The sequence below is a fragment of the Canis lupus genome, chromosome 2 (assembly GCF_003254725.2).
Source record: "Canis lupus dingo isolate Sandy chromosome 2, ASM325472v2, whole genome shotgun sequence".
Lineage (NCBI taxonomy): Eukaryota > Metazoa > Chordata > Mammalia > Carnivora > Canidae > Canis > Canis lupus.
Window position 1 is genome coordinate 74,420,688 of NC_064244.1, and position 13,220 is coordinate 74,433,907.

The 13,220-nt window shown below is 48.6% G+C and overlaps 1 long non-coding RNA gene across 1 annotated transcript; it reads right to left on the reverse strand.

Moving 5' to 3' along the window:
* Positions 1-5,464: 5,464 nt before the first annotated feature.
* On the reverse strand, positions 5,465-11,337 carry LOC112660241 (uncharacterized). The gene is made up of 3 exons (XR_003136790.3): positions 11,238-11,337; positions 5,859-5,885; positions 5,465-5,738 (listed from the first exon to the last, which is right to left on the reverse strand). It is a non-coding gene; the product is annotated as an uncharacterized LOC112660241 (long non-coding RNA).
* Positions 11,338-13,220: the final 1,883 nt, after the last annotated feature.

Consider the following 13,220-nt stretch of genomic DNA (forward strand, 5'->3'; position numbering starts at 1 on the left):
CACACACACACACACACACGTTTAAAAATAAGGGTTTCAAGATACACCAGGGTATTAGGCCACTACCAGTCATGCAAGGAGATGACGCAGAGACCATCAAGACAGATGACACCCCCATCACACACACACCCTGGCTCACACTCATCTCTCCCCCATCAGGCCCCCTGATAGGTCTTGCAGTGGGTCCAGATGTACAAAGGGTTGATTCCAGCTTCCATCGAAGATTCAGGTGGGTCCCCAGGAGCCTAAATGTCGGTCTCACATCTTGTCAATCACATTGTTCGCTGTAGACTTGACTCCGTATTCAAAGAGAGCAGCAAGAAGGTGTCTTCAAAAGACGCCACTCGCTAGCACTTGGCATGTTAGTCTACAAGGTAGCAAGAGGCTTGGGGGGGGGGCTCCCTCCATTTCCCTTATATGAGACTCACAGATATTAGGGGACCTGCCGGAGGTCACCCTGGAGTACACATCAGAGCCCAGGTCTCTAAAACAGCCTCCACATCCAGTGCTGTTGATGTCAGCAGCTCTTTTAGAACCCGGTACAAACCAATGGGTCATACAGAATTGGCCTCAGACGGCCACCCTGGCCCTCCCGCACTTTCTCCCTGTGAGTCCGGGAATCAGATAGATGCTGGCTGAATCCTGACTTTGCTGTGTATCAGCTGTCCCTTTACAGGTAAGTTATTTATCCTTTCAGAACCTCAGATGATTGCTTTGATGATTAAATTAGATGCCATATGTGAAGTGCCTGGCACTGGGTAACCCCAACCAAAGAGCTTGCTAGGCATGGTTGTCACATTCCTAACATAATTTCCTTGCTCATCTTTCCAGCGTGGCAGTGTTGTTGACATAAACCAAGCACAGCATCTCAGCACTGCCTGCCTGCCCTCCGCATGTGCCCTTCAGAGCCCTTTCACACACACCCAGAGCATCTGATCAGCAGGACAGCCAGATGCCTCAGGAGTAGAGCAGGGACTAAAAGTAGGACTCCAGCTCAGTGCCTCCACTTGCAGGCTGTGGCACGTTGGACAAGCTCCCTCACCTCTCCGAGCCTCAGTTTCCTCCCTGTAATCCTGCCAGGATCCTGCACCCTGTCCACAGATTTGTGGGGACGATTTGGTAAAGTATCTGGAAATTCACCGGCACATGGCAGATACTCGATAAGTCACAGCTAGCTTTACTGTTCCTAGTTCACTGGAAGGGAAACTGAGTCCCAGAGCAGGGAAGTGACTCATCCAATGTCATGGGGAAAGGTCTCCTCACAGAGCTAAGGCTTAAAAGCCAGATCTTTACACTCCCAGTTAGTGCCCAGCTACTACTTTCTCATTATTGGGATTTGTAATTATTTCATGATGGGTGTGTGTTTTTAGCTGGTGGAGAGATGGAGATTTAGAGTCTGTGAGCCTGTCCATTTTCAGCCTGATCCAGAACCAGCTCACTCATAGAAGTACCTCTCTCTAGAAGAGTACGGGAGTTAGGGGTGGGAGTAGGAAGAACATGACCTAGAGGCCAGAGGACCTGGAAGTCAGAGGTGACATAGTCACGGGTGCGAGCAGCAGCTTTGTGGTCATACAGGGAACCCCCCACCCCGCGCCCCACCGTTCAAATCCTGTCTCTGCCACTTCTTAGCCATGTGACCAGCCAAAGGACACTACCTCTCTGAGCCTCAGTTTTTCATCTGTAAAAATTCCCAGTGGCACCTCTTTCAAAGGATCATAGGAATTAAGACAACAGAGGTAGAGTACCTGGCACAGGTGAGCTGCCTGCGGTTGGCAGTCCTCATAATTTTATCAGGGAAATCAAGCAGGAGCCAACTGCTTCTTTATCATCCTCATCCTCATCTGCACGTCTTGTAAACGTTCAATTGAACTAACAATGGATAATACAGATTTTCTAATATTTGGCTATTGAAATGCTTATGTGTGCCCACCCTCCTCCACTTCCTGGCTGTATGAACTTGGACAAGTTACTTCTTTTCATCCTCTGTTTCTGCATCTATAAAATGTGTGTGTGTTGGGGGGGTGATAACAGCCCCTCCACAGACAGCTGCAAGAATTAATCTAGTTCACATACAAAACTCTCAGACTAATGCTTGGTACCTAAAAAGAGCCTCCCAATACTAGCTGTCTTTTGTTATCTTAAAATATCACGTGAAGTTTATGTTCTCATACATTCTATAGCCATCTGTGCTTTAATATAAACTTCATCATGTCTCAATTTTTCAAGTAAAATCGACATCTCGGGAAGATGTACAGATTTGGATCACATGGCTTCGTGAGACCCGGCACCCAGCCAGCTTCATACACGGTCACACATGTGCGCACACCGAGGTACATAGACACACACACTTTGAGAAAGCCGCTCTACGCTGTGCTGCTTCCCAAATGGGCTGCAACCAGCGCTCTTACCTTGGAGAACTGCCTACACTCTCCCTCCCACTCATCATGCTCTGTGGAGTGAGACAAGAAAGAGTGATCACCTCTCAGCGGGAGCATATTCTTTGGCAAAACTGACTTGGGAGCCAGTCTGGTCTCCAGCTCTTTTTTTTTTTTTTTTTTTTCTTTTTTGGTCTCCAGCTCTTAACCAGAGGGTTAGAGCCTTGGTTCCAGTCCTGGCTCCATCCCCTTATTGCTGTGCACATAGCTTCACCTCTCTGAGACTTGGCTTCTCCTCTGTGAAGGGGGCTGACCACTTCTCCTTTTCAGGATTATTGTGGGATTAAAGAAATGCATAGAAAGTGCCTGGCACATAATGGTGAGTGGTTCCATAAATGAGAGCTGTTGAGAGCTTGGCTGTTTTTTTTTTTTTTTAAGATTTTTTTTATTTATTCATGAGAGACACACACACACACACAGAGGCAGAGACACAGGCAGAGGGAGAAGCAGGGGGTCTCCAGGATCAGGCCCTGGGCTGAAGGCAGCGCTAAACCGCTGAGCCACCAGGGCTGCCCCCCCTTTTTTTAATTCAGAAAAAGCTACCTTTTACATATTCTTTAATAAAATGGGGCCACTGTTTGTATGCCTCACATAATATATTTTATTCCTTTTAAACACATCTGTTAATCCAATAAAGGTATTTTCCTGCAAACATTTTATTTCCTATTTTATTCATATTTTACAAAGTCTGGACAAATCACTGAAGCCCACTGAGGCTCCATTTCCTTATCTCTAAAAAGGGAAAAATGCCTTCCTCATGAGCTTGTTTTGAGAATTCAATGAGATGCTGTATGTAAAAGTGCTTTGCAAAGTCAAACAAGTGGAAGAGAGTACTTTTTTGCACTCGTCCTTCCCTCTCACTAGGATGAATTCCTCAAAGACAGGAGTGAGTTTTGTTTACCTTTGCATCCCCAGCATTGAATGTGTAGTAATACATTTAATAATAACAGTGATGGTGATAAGAACTTTGATTTCTTGAACACCCACTATGTGCAGGGCTCTGGACTAAGTACATTGTAAGGGAGGGAAGAGAGATAGACATTTAGAGGTTTTTGCTTCCCTCTGCTAGTTTATTTATTTTAGAGAGGAGGGGAGAAGCAGAGGGAGAGGGAGAGAATCTTAAGCAGGCTCCATGCCGGCGTCTAGCCCAACGTGGGGCTCCATCTCACCACCTTGAGATCATGACCTGAGCGGCCATCAAGGGTCCTTAGTAGGTCCTTAACCTACTGAGCCACCCAGGGGCCCCCCTCTGCTGATTATTTAAAGATGAAGGAATTGTTTTACTTTCACATGGGCAACTGCTGTCTTCCATACTGCAGATAAATTAATCTCAGTCCTGGGTCTTATACATGGATTGGCCAATCCAGTTAAATAACAAGAATAGTAATCTTTAGTTCCCTTATCTATGAGATGGGTTTATAAGCAACTTGCCTCATATACAAGTGTCCCACAAATGACAGCTTTCTCTCCCTCTTCTCTCCTCCCCACCTACATGTACCCTTCCCTTGGGGAAGATGGTAACAGGGCAAGATGAGGAAACCCAGCAGCAGGTAGCTGAGTCCCTTCACCCCTCTGGGCTTTTGTTTCTTTTTGGCACAGGGTGGCAGACCTTTCGGGAATAATTTCCTGATTCTGAGAAAATCTCCCTTATCTGCCATAGTGCTGAAGATTCAACTCAACCAAATACCACATGCCCCCTATGAGCACGTGTTGCATGTTCCAAGTAGATTTAAGTCCTAGAAGGCAGAGTTGTGTGTTAGGGGTTTGATTTCTATTTCCTTAAGCATTTTCTTCATCATCTCACTTCATCCTTTATAAGCCTTCCAAAGTCCCCAGGTCACAGATGAGACAGCTAAGTCCAAGAGAGAGGAAGGGCTTTGGTTAAGACCACAGAGCCAGTCTTAGGACCCAAGACATGCCAGGAGCCTGTGTGAGCTCAGGTGCTCTCTGAATACTTTCTTCTTTTTTCTTTAAAGATATTATTTATTTTTATTAAAGAAAAATAAACTCTATACCCAACATGGGGTTTGAACTCACGACCCTGAGATCAAAAGTTACATCCTGTGTCTGTTGGGCTCTGCACTCAGGAGGGAGTCTGCTTGGGATTCTCTCTCTCTTGCTCTCGCTCTCTCAAATAAATAAATCTTTAAAAAATAAAAGAGTCACATGCCGTACTGACTGAGCCAGCCAGGTACCCCCTCTGAGTACCTTTTTGATACCAGGCTCTGTGCTAGGTACTTTCTCCTGGTAATTTTATTTTATTTATTTTAAAAAATATTTTATTTATTAATGAGAAACACACAGAGAGAGGCAGAGACACAGGAGAAGCAGGTGCTCTGAGGGGAGCCCGACGAAGGACTAGATCCCAGGGTTCTGGGATCACGCCCTGAGCCAAAGGCAGCCACTCAACCACTGAGCCACCCAAGTGCCCCTCTCCCAGTAATTTTATAAAGCAGGTCTGACCCCACTTTCCAGATGAGTAAACTGGGACTTGGACAGGCAAAATAAGTCACTCAAGTGAGATAGAAGTCAGGGACAGAATCATGATTTAATCAGGGCTGATTCCCAAATGTGGGGGTTTTATTTCCTACTTTGAGCCCCCTGCAGGTTTGCTGTTCTGGGGCCTCTTCAAGTCTCTGCAGTGGTGGTGTCATCCACCAAAGCAAGGAGTGATTTCCAAGGCTGACCCTCCTGTCCCACCGTTAGCCCCAGCCGTGGGGTCAGGGAATTCTTAGAGCAGAGCACACAGAGCTCCTGCTGCAGCCAGTGATCTGCACCAAGTGCTCCCCATCCCCAAAGCCCATTGTCTCCCCAGGAGACAATACAGATAAAGGACCCAGCCTAGTGGGCTGCCTGCATCAATCTGTAACCATGGAAACCCCCAGGGAGACAATTCCAAAGCTCCCCCAGCCACCCTCCGCCCTGCAGCTGTGGCTCCAAGAAGAAGGGGGCACGGCTGATAATCGCCACCCCCCACCACTACCACCACCAAATGGGACACAGCTGGGCTCTCCTCCCCACGCATCCCGCCCGCCCCTCCGTCCCAGAACTGGGGCCTTGGATGCATTTTAGGCCTAAAGTTCATTTCTTTTGTAAGAAGGTCAATTCCATGAGATTCTGGCACGGGCTGGGATGCATCCCAGGGTTAGGCATAGGGGGCAAAGGGCTCAGCAGAATCCTTAACACCACCCCCCCCAACCCAACGGTCTTCGGGGCCCCCGGGAAGGGATTAGGTCCTCAGCTCGTGACTCCCCTCTGGTGGCCAGTTGCTGCAGTTGCGGTGCTCAATTGTCCGTGGAGGCTCTAAGAGGAACAAAATTTACCTCTTCTTGGGTATCTACTGTGTTCCAGACGCCCACACATATTGGATCTGGTCCTCATAACCACCGTTCTAGGTAGGTATTCTTATCCTACGGCACATACCTGAAGCCAAGGCTTGCAGAGGACATCCTGAAGGAAGGATAGATAGCAGAATGGTCAAAGAGGACGAGCCCGGACTACCTGGCGTCAAAACCTGCCCCACCATCACCAGCCCTGTGACCTTGGGCAAATGTCCTAGACTCTCAGAGCCTCAGTTTCTTCATCCGTAATGTTGGATGATAACAATACATACCTCATAGGGATGTTATGAGGATTATATGAGTTAAGATTTATAAGCCTTTAGAATGGTGACTGGCACATAGTAAATAAATATAATTCTGGGCCCTGATACTCAAGCTGGGTGCCTTCAAGGCATATCATTAAAGTACTCCTGGCCTCAGTTCTTTCAGCTGCAAAATGGGGCTGGTCCTGGCTTCCAGATGGGGCTGTTGTGATCTCTGAAGTGGATGTGGGGTGTGAATGAGCTTACTTTGCTACTATTAGCATTGTTGTTTGTGATCTGCCTGTTGGGGGAGGAATGATCATGAGGGCAGGGGACAGGTGGGATCAGAAAGCAAGAAGTATGGTCCTCTCTTCACAAGCCAGGAGAAGGTGGTGTGGTGCCTGAGAATACTGGACCCTATGACCTCTTTGGCTCCACAGGACCCCCTGTTTCTCCCATACAGGGACACAAAGAGATTCTGATGAACAGAGGCTCCTGGTTCTGTGAACAGAGGCTTTCCTGGAAAGAGCTTGGGAGTGGTCTTTCAACGATTCTAAAAAACATTCAGAGTTCAGTAAGCAATTCTCCCGCTTTTACTCTGTGATGGACATTGGGCTGAACACAGGGGTGTAAAGATAAAGAAGACAAGGAATGGCTTAAATCTGGGGACAGAACAGAAGACAGGACAGAAAAACAACTGTAATTACACTGTGAAGTTATGACAGCCTGAGATTCCTAATAGGACATGGGGAGCAGAATCAGAGTCAGCTTCTGAGGCCTGGTGGGTAGAAGCTGTCACCACCCATGCCCATGCCAGTGTCACCTGGACTCCAAAGACTGAATGTCCTGTTTATTTCAAAAGTATTCTGAGTCTTATTTTTCAATGCCAGTAATTGCTCTGGATTCTTGATTTTGTGTCCCTGGTTTCAGTTCTGCCATTCTGAAAAGTACCAGGATACCCATTTTTACTGAGCATTGTTTGAGATCACAGTATTCTCAATGGCTTGTGTATCTGAGAAACTCCTGTCTGGGAGCAGACCTTTTCTTTCCTGGTGGAAGAGAAGAGAGGACAGCATAGGCAAACAAGGAGAGCAGGGAGATCAGAGGGGGCGTCAGAGGATGTATATATATATTTTAAAAGATTTTATTTGTTTGTTCATGAGAGACACAGAGAGAGAGAGGCAGAGACACAGGCAGAGGGAGAAGCAGGCTCCATGCAGGGAGCCCAATGCAGGACTCGATCCCAGGACCCAGGGATCACGACCAGAACTAAAGGTGATGCTCAACCACTGAGCCACCCAGGCACCCCAGAAGATGTGTATTTGATCAGAGCCTGAGGTTGCTGGGTGAAGGGGGCAGAAAATCAGAGGGGCTGGGGGCAGAGGGGCCAGGCCATGGTGGGGAACTTCTTGCCAGACCTTAAGCTAGAGAGTGACAAGATCCGGTGTTTTGTTTCGTTTAAGATTTTGTTTATTTATTTTAGAGCATGCAGGCACCAATGGTGGGAGGAGCAGAGAATGAGATTCCCAAGCAGACTCCTCACCCAGCAGGGAGCCTGGTGCGGGGCTCCATCTCATGATCCAAGCGATCATGACTCATGAGATCACCCCCTGAGACAAAACCAGGAGTCAGTCACCCAGCCGACTGAGCCACTCAAGTGCCCCAGTTTTCTTTTTACAGATTTATTTATTTATTTATTTATTTATTTATTTATTTATTTATTTATGATAGACATAGAGAGAGAGGCAGAGACACAGGAGGAGGGAGAAGCAGGCTTCATGCCAGGAGCCCGACGTGGGACTTGATCCTGGGACTCCAGGATCGCACCCTGGGCCAAAGGCAGATGCTAAACTGCTGAGCCAGCCAGGGTTTGTTTGTTTGTTTGTTTGTTTGAGCAGGGGAAGGGGCAGAGGGGAGAGGGAGAGAAAGATCCAGCAGACTCCCAGCTGAGCTCAGAGCCCCACGAGGGGCTCCATCTGAGGACCCTGTTCAATCTCACCACCCTGAGACCATGACCCAAGGGGAAATCAAAAGTCAGACACTTAACAGACCAAACCGCCCAGGTACCCCTAACAGGTGTGCGTTTTAAAGAGTTCCTGCAGGAAGAGGAGAGAATTAGCTGACAATCACAGGAATCATGGGTGGCGCTTGCCTATGCTATTCAGGGCATCCCTACTGGAACTTGAATCCGATTGCCCTCCTACAACGTGGACCACCTTCACGGGACCCAACATCTCTTCAAAACATCCCCAGGGTCTGGTCACATCTGGAAAGAATCTGGCCAATTTGGTAGCCGCCTCCCCACCCCACCTCCCCCCGGGCCTTCCCAGCAGGGCTGCATCTTTCACACCCTATTACACCTCCCCAGCCCACAAGGGCTGACTTGACCAGAAGAAACAGCCTTGCAGGGTTTGGGGCAGTTGGCTGAGTTCACCTCTAGGTGGCACCCTTAACCATTAAACCCCACCAGCTTCCACCCAAACACCAGAGAGAAGAGAGAAGGAACTACAGCACACCAAGCACCTAAAAGCACCTTCTTAGGTGCACATCATTATCTCTGTTTTACAGTTGAGAAAACGAAGGGTCCGAGAGAGATGAAGTCATGAGTCCAAAGTCACAGAGAGAGGCAGGCATAGTGCAACTTAGCTTCCCTCCAGCCTCCATTTCCTCATCCGTGAAATGAAACTGACCCACCTCTGGCGACACGACTGGATTTTCTGGCACTATGGCTCTGCCTATTCTGGACATTTCACATTAATGGAATCATGCACTAGATGGCCTTCTGTGTCTGGTTTCTTCCACTTAGCCTACTGTTTTTAGGGTTCATCCATGTTGCGGCTGGTGTCAGCAATTCATGCCCTTTTTTGACTGAATACTGTTCCATCGAATGGCTATGCCACCTTAAATGTATCCGTTCATCCTTTGATGCATAGTTGGGTTGTTTCTACCTCTTGGGTGTCATGCATAATGCTGTTGTGAACATTCATGGACACATTCTTGGGTGAATGTTCATTTTCAATTCTCTTGGGTATATATCCAGCAGTGATAGTCCCGAGTCTGATGGTAACTCTGTGTATAACTGTTTCCCAGGGTGGCTGCACCAATTTACATTCCTACTGGCCATGTACGAGAGCTCCACCTTCTCCACAACCCGGACCCTTATTTGATTATGGCCATCCTCGTGGGTGTGAATCTCATTGTGGTTTTGATTTTCCTCTCCTTAATGAGCAGAGATTTTTTTTCCTCCTTCCTTCCCACCGCTCCCTTTTGGCTTCTCTCTTGATTTTAGATTCATGTGAACAAGCTCCCCTGGGGAGTCCCAAAACAGGAGATCTGTGCCTTCAAGAAGCTTCTATCAAGCATTTTGTATTTTGATAAGTAGGACTTTGAACAGAGGGAATCTGAGGAATTTTTCAGGAGAAGATATCCCAGGCATGAGGCACACCAGTTGGAATACAAGTTTGCTTTGGTTTGGGGACTTTTTCTTTCTTTCTTTCTTTCTTTCTTTCTTTCTTTCTTTCTTTCTTTCTTTCGATTTATTTATTTATTTTAGACAGTGAGAGAGTGTGAGTAGGGGTGGGAGGGGCAGAGGGAGAGAGAGAATCCCAAGCGGACTCTACACTGAACACAGAACCCAACACAGGGCTCGATCCACGACCCCAAGATCACAACCTGAGGCAAAACCAAGAGTCAGAGGCTCAACCAAATGAGCCACCCACGCACCCCAGTTTGGGAACTTCTCCAGAGCTTTGGGGTCTGGCTGGAATAGGGTCTTCCTTCTTTACCAGCTGTGCAGCCTCAGGCAAGTTGCTTAACGTCTCCCATGCCTTGGCTTCCTCATCTGGAAAATGGGACTAAGCATCCCTAACTTATCTAGTTGTGGGGCACTTTCTTTCCACCCCCAACAACATCTGCAGCACTGGGACCTCGGATTCATTGGCAGAATGTACCCTCCTTCACCTGGGGTCCTGGAGATAAGCTCTTTATTTAGAATGGCTCAGTGGTTCAGGAGCCAAACGTCTGAGTTCAGTTCCTGGTTTCATTTTTAACCAGCTCTTGGTCAAGTCTCTTCCCCTACATGTGTGAGCCTCAGTTTCCTCAACTGTCCAAACTGTACCTGTGTTATAGGGTAGTTAAGATATTTCAACATAGGGTGGTGCCTGGGTGCCTGAGTCGGTTAAGTGTCTGTCTGCTTTTGGCTCAGATCAGGATCCTGGGGTCTTAGGATGGAGCCCCACATCAGGCTCCCTGCTCAGTGGGGAGTCTGCTTCTCCTTCTGCCCTTCACCCCCCCCCCCATGATCTCTCTCAAATAAATACTTTTAAAAAAGGTATTTCAGCATAATAATGCAGGTAAAGTGCCTAGCTGGGTGCTTTACACTGAGATGTGAACAATCATCACCATCATCATTGACGGGAGGTCTACTATGTGTCTGGCACTCTTAGGGAGGAAAGCAGGAAGATGAAGACAAGCACAGGTCCCGGAGTTTCCTTGAATGTCTGACCTCAGACTCTTTGCTCCTGCCACTCCACCATCTGGGTTGGGCTTCCAGGGTGGGTCAGATTTGAGCAAGTGGTGGGGATGGGGATGGAAGGGAGGAGGAGGGGCCTTGTGGATGCCGAACCATGGAAGCAAAGCCTGGAAACAGGAGCATGTAATGTAGCACATACATGGAAAACTGCAAGTATTTTGGTTTGGTTCCACCGGGGCTTCTTCTGGTCCATCTCACACAGATCTTAGCTCAAATATATTAAACGGCTCCTGCGCACCCCTCTAAGGACTTCATAGCCAACACCTTATTGAATCTGCACAGTAAACAAAAAGATCACTTTTGCCATCCCCATTTCAAAGATGAGGAAACTGAGGCTCAGGTCTGTGACCTGACCAAGAGCACAAGCTGGGAATGGATGGGGCAGCGATTCCAGTTCCAGGAGACAGATTATAGATGTGAGCCACAGGAATTAGTCGGTTCCCAGGCAGTGAAACTAAAGCCAGCCCTGGCGGCCCGAAACTCAACCACAGAGAGCTGGCTCTTGGCCCCCTCACTGGCTCCCTTCTTTCGTCTCAGCCGCACCCTGCCACCCCCAGATCCCTTCCTGGCCCTGGAGCTCTGCTCCTTCCCCAAACCTGCTCGGCCACAATTTCTTCCAGGATCCCTCATCTGTAAAATGGGGATAATAACAATGCCTGTCCTGGAGGGGTGTTGTGAGGGTCATTACCACTACCATCTCAATAGTGTCTCGAAGTCCTGTGAAATCGGCAGAGTAGAAGCCTTGTCTGTACTTGATGGTTGAGAGGTGGAGCAACAGCCTACCCAGGGTTGCTCAGCTAGGAACTGGAGAGTGGGACTTGAATCGGAGCCTCATTGTCACTAAACAGAGGTTTGTTTGTTGAGTCAGAACATGCTAGGTGCGGAAAGAGGGCAAGAAGCACTCTGACTGGAAGAGGAGAGGCAGGCGGGGAAGGCTTCCTGGAGAAGGTGAGGTTCAAGCTGGGCCTTGAAAAACAGTGAAATACGTAGACTGCGGTGAAGGAGTCTGTGTACTGGAGATAAGGACAGAAAAGTAACCACAGCTGCCACTTCTTGAGGTTCTTTAGGAACCAGGCTGTGTGCTGACAGCTGTACATTATCTCATGAGATTTCCCCACAATCCTATGAGGTGGGTGTTAATAGGGATGAGAAAGGTGAGGCTCAGAGAGTTTATAAAACTTGCCTGGGTTCACACGGTTGGTAAAGTGATTGGGTCTGGATTTGAACCCAGTGCTGTCTGCTGGTAAGTCTGGGCTCTTGATCACCTTGCCTTAGTGCCACCTTATCCTGGAGACCCGAGGACAAGGACCAGGTATTAAGCAGGGGACTGACTCTGGAGGGTTTCGAATGCCAGCCTCTGAGGTGCATAGAAATCACACAGCACCAGGCAGGAATCAGCGGACCTGGAAATTGAGCTTCTGGAAGCTCCACCACTCACTAGCCAAGGTCACTTTTTGGAGCCTTTGCATCTCTCAACTGGAGAGACCAGGAATGTAAATGGATGATCAGCAATGAGGGTTTTGAATGAGGAAGAGAGAGGGAGCTCTTGTGACAAAAGGATTGTTTCGGAGACACATGGAGATGTTAAAAAATATTGACGGAGTGTGTGCTCTGGGACTGCCACTGAGGACAAGACAGAGCTCTGCACTCTGGACCCCCAGCTCCCATCCAGGCCTGCAAGGGGTAGGGCACAGCCTGGGAGGGAAGGAGAGAAACCTTTTTTTGAACAAACAAGTGCTCAGAAGCTGGACTGTACAGATTGGCCTGCCAGTTCTCAAGTCAGTGAATCTCTCTGTGTGATCTTGGGCAAGTTACCTAGCTTTTCCGCCTCTCCACCTTTACCAGGAACACCATCACGCCTCCTCCCAGGAGTCAAAGAACTAAAACAAGTCATGCAGTGACTTAGCAGGGTGCTTGGCATACCATAGGCACTCAGCAGACGTTAGTATCCTCCTAGGAAGAGGTGTAAACAGTTAGGCTCCACCCATAGCCCCCCTGCCAAGAAAGAAAACAAGCTCCTGGCTTTCCTTTTTAGCGGGACAGAAGAAAGGGTATAAAAGCATATGTGGGGCAGCCTGAGTGACTCAGCGGTTGAGCGCCTGATCCTGGAGTTCTGGGATCGAGTCCCACATCGGGCTCCCTGCAGGGAGCCTGCTTCTCCCTCTGCCTGTGTCTCTGCCTCTCTCTGTGTGTGTCTCTCATGAATAAATAAATAAAATCTTAAAAAAAAAAAAAAAGGCATATGTGCTAAGTAAGCAGCCATGCAAATTAACCAAAGGCCTTCGGCCTGGGTAATGTCTGGGCTCGGGACAGGACTCCGTGTGCAAATTCGCCACCTCCGGGGCAACACGGGCCTATTCCTCAACCGGTCCCGCGCCGCTCCGGTGGCTTCTGCACCGAGGGACGCAAACCAGCCTCCCAGCCCGGTGGGCGGGCTGCTAGGGCCGGGGCGCGCGGGCGCCAGCAGGTGCGGCGGCCCCTTTAAGCAGCACAGCTCGTGTTGCAATCGCAGCCGAGGGGACGGGTCCTTTCCGGGGGGTGGAGCCTGTGCCTGTCGCGGCGGCCAATCAGAGCGCGGCGTTTTCCGCGGGAGATCCGAATTTCGCGGCACGCAGTTTGGCGCTAAAAAAAAAAAAAAAAAAGAAGAAGAAGAAGAAAAAAAGGAGGCAGA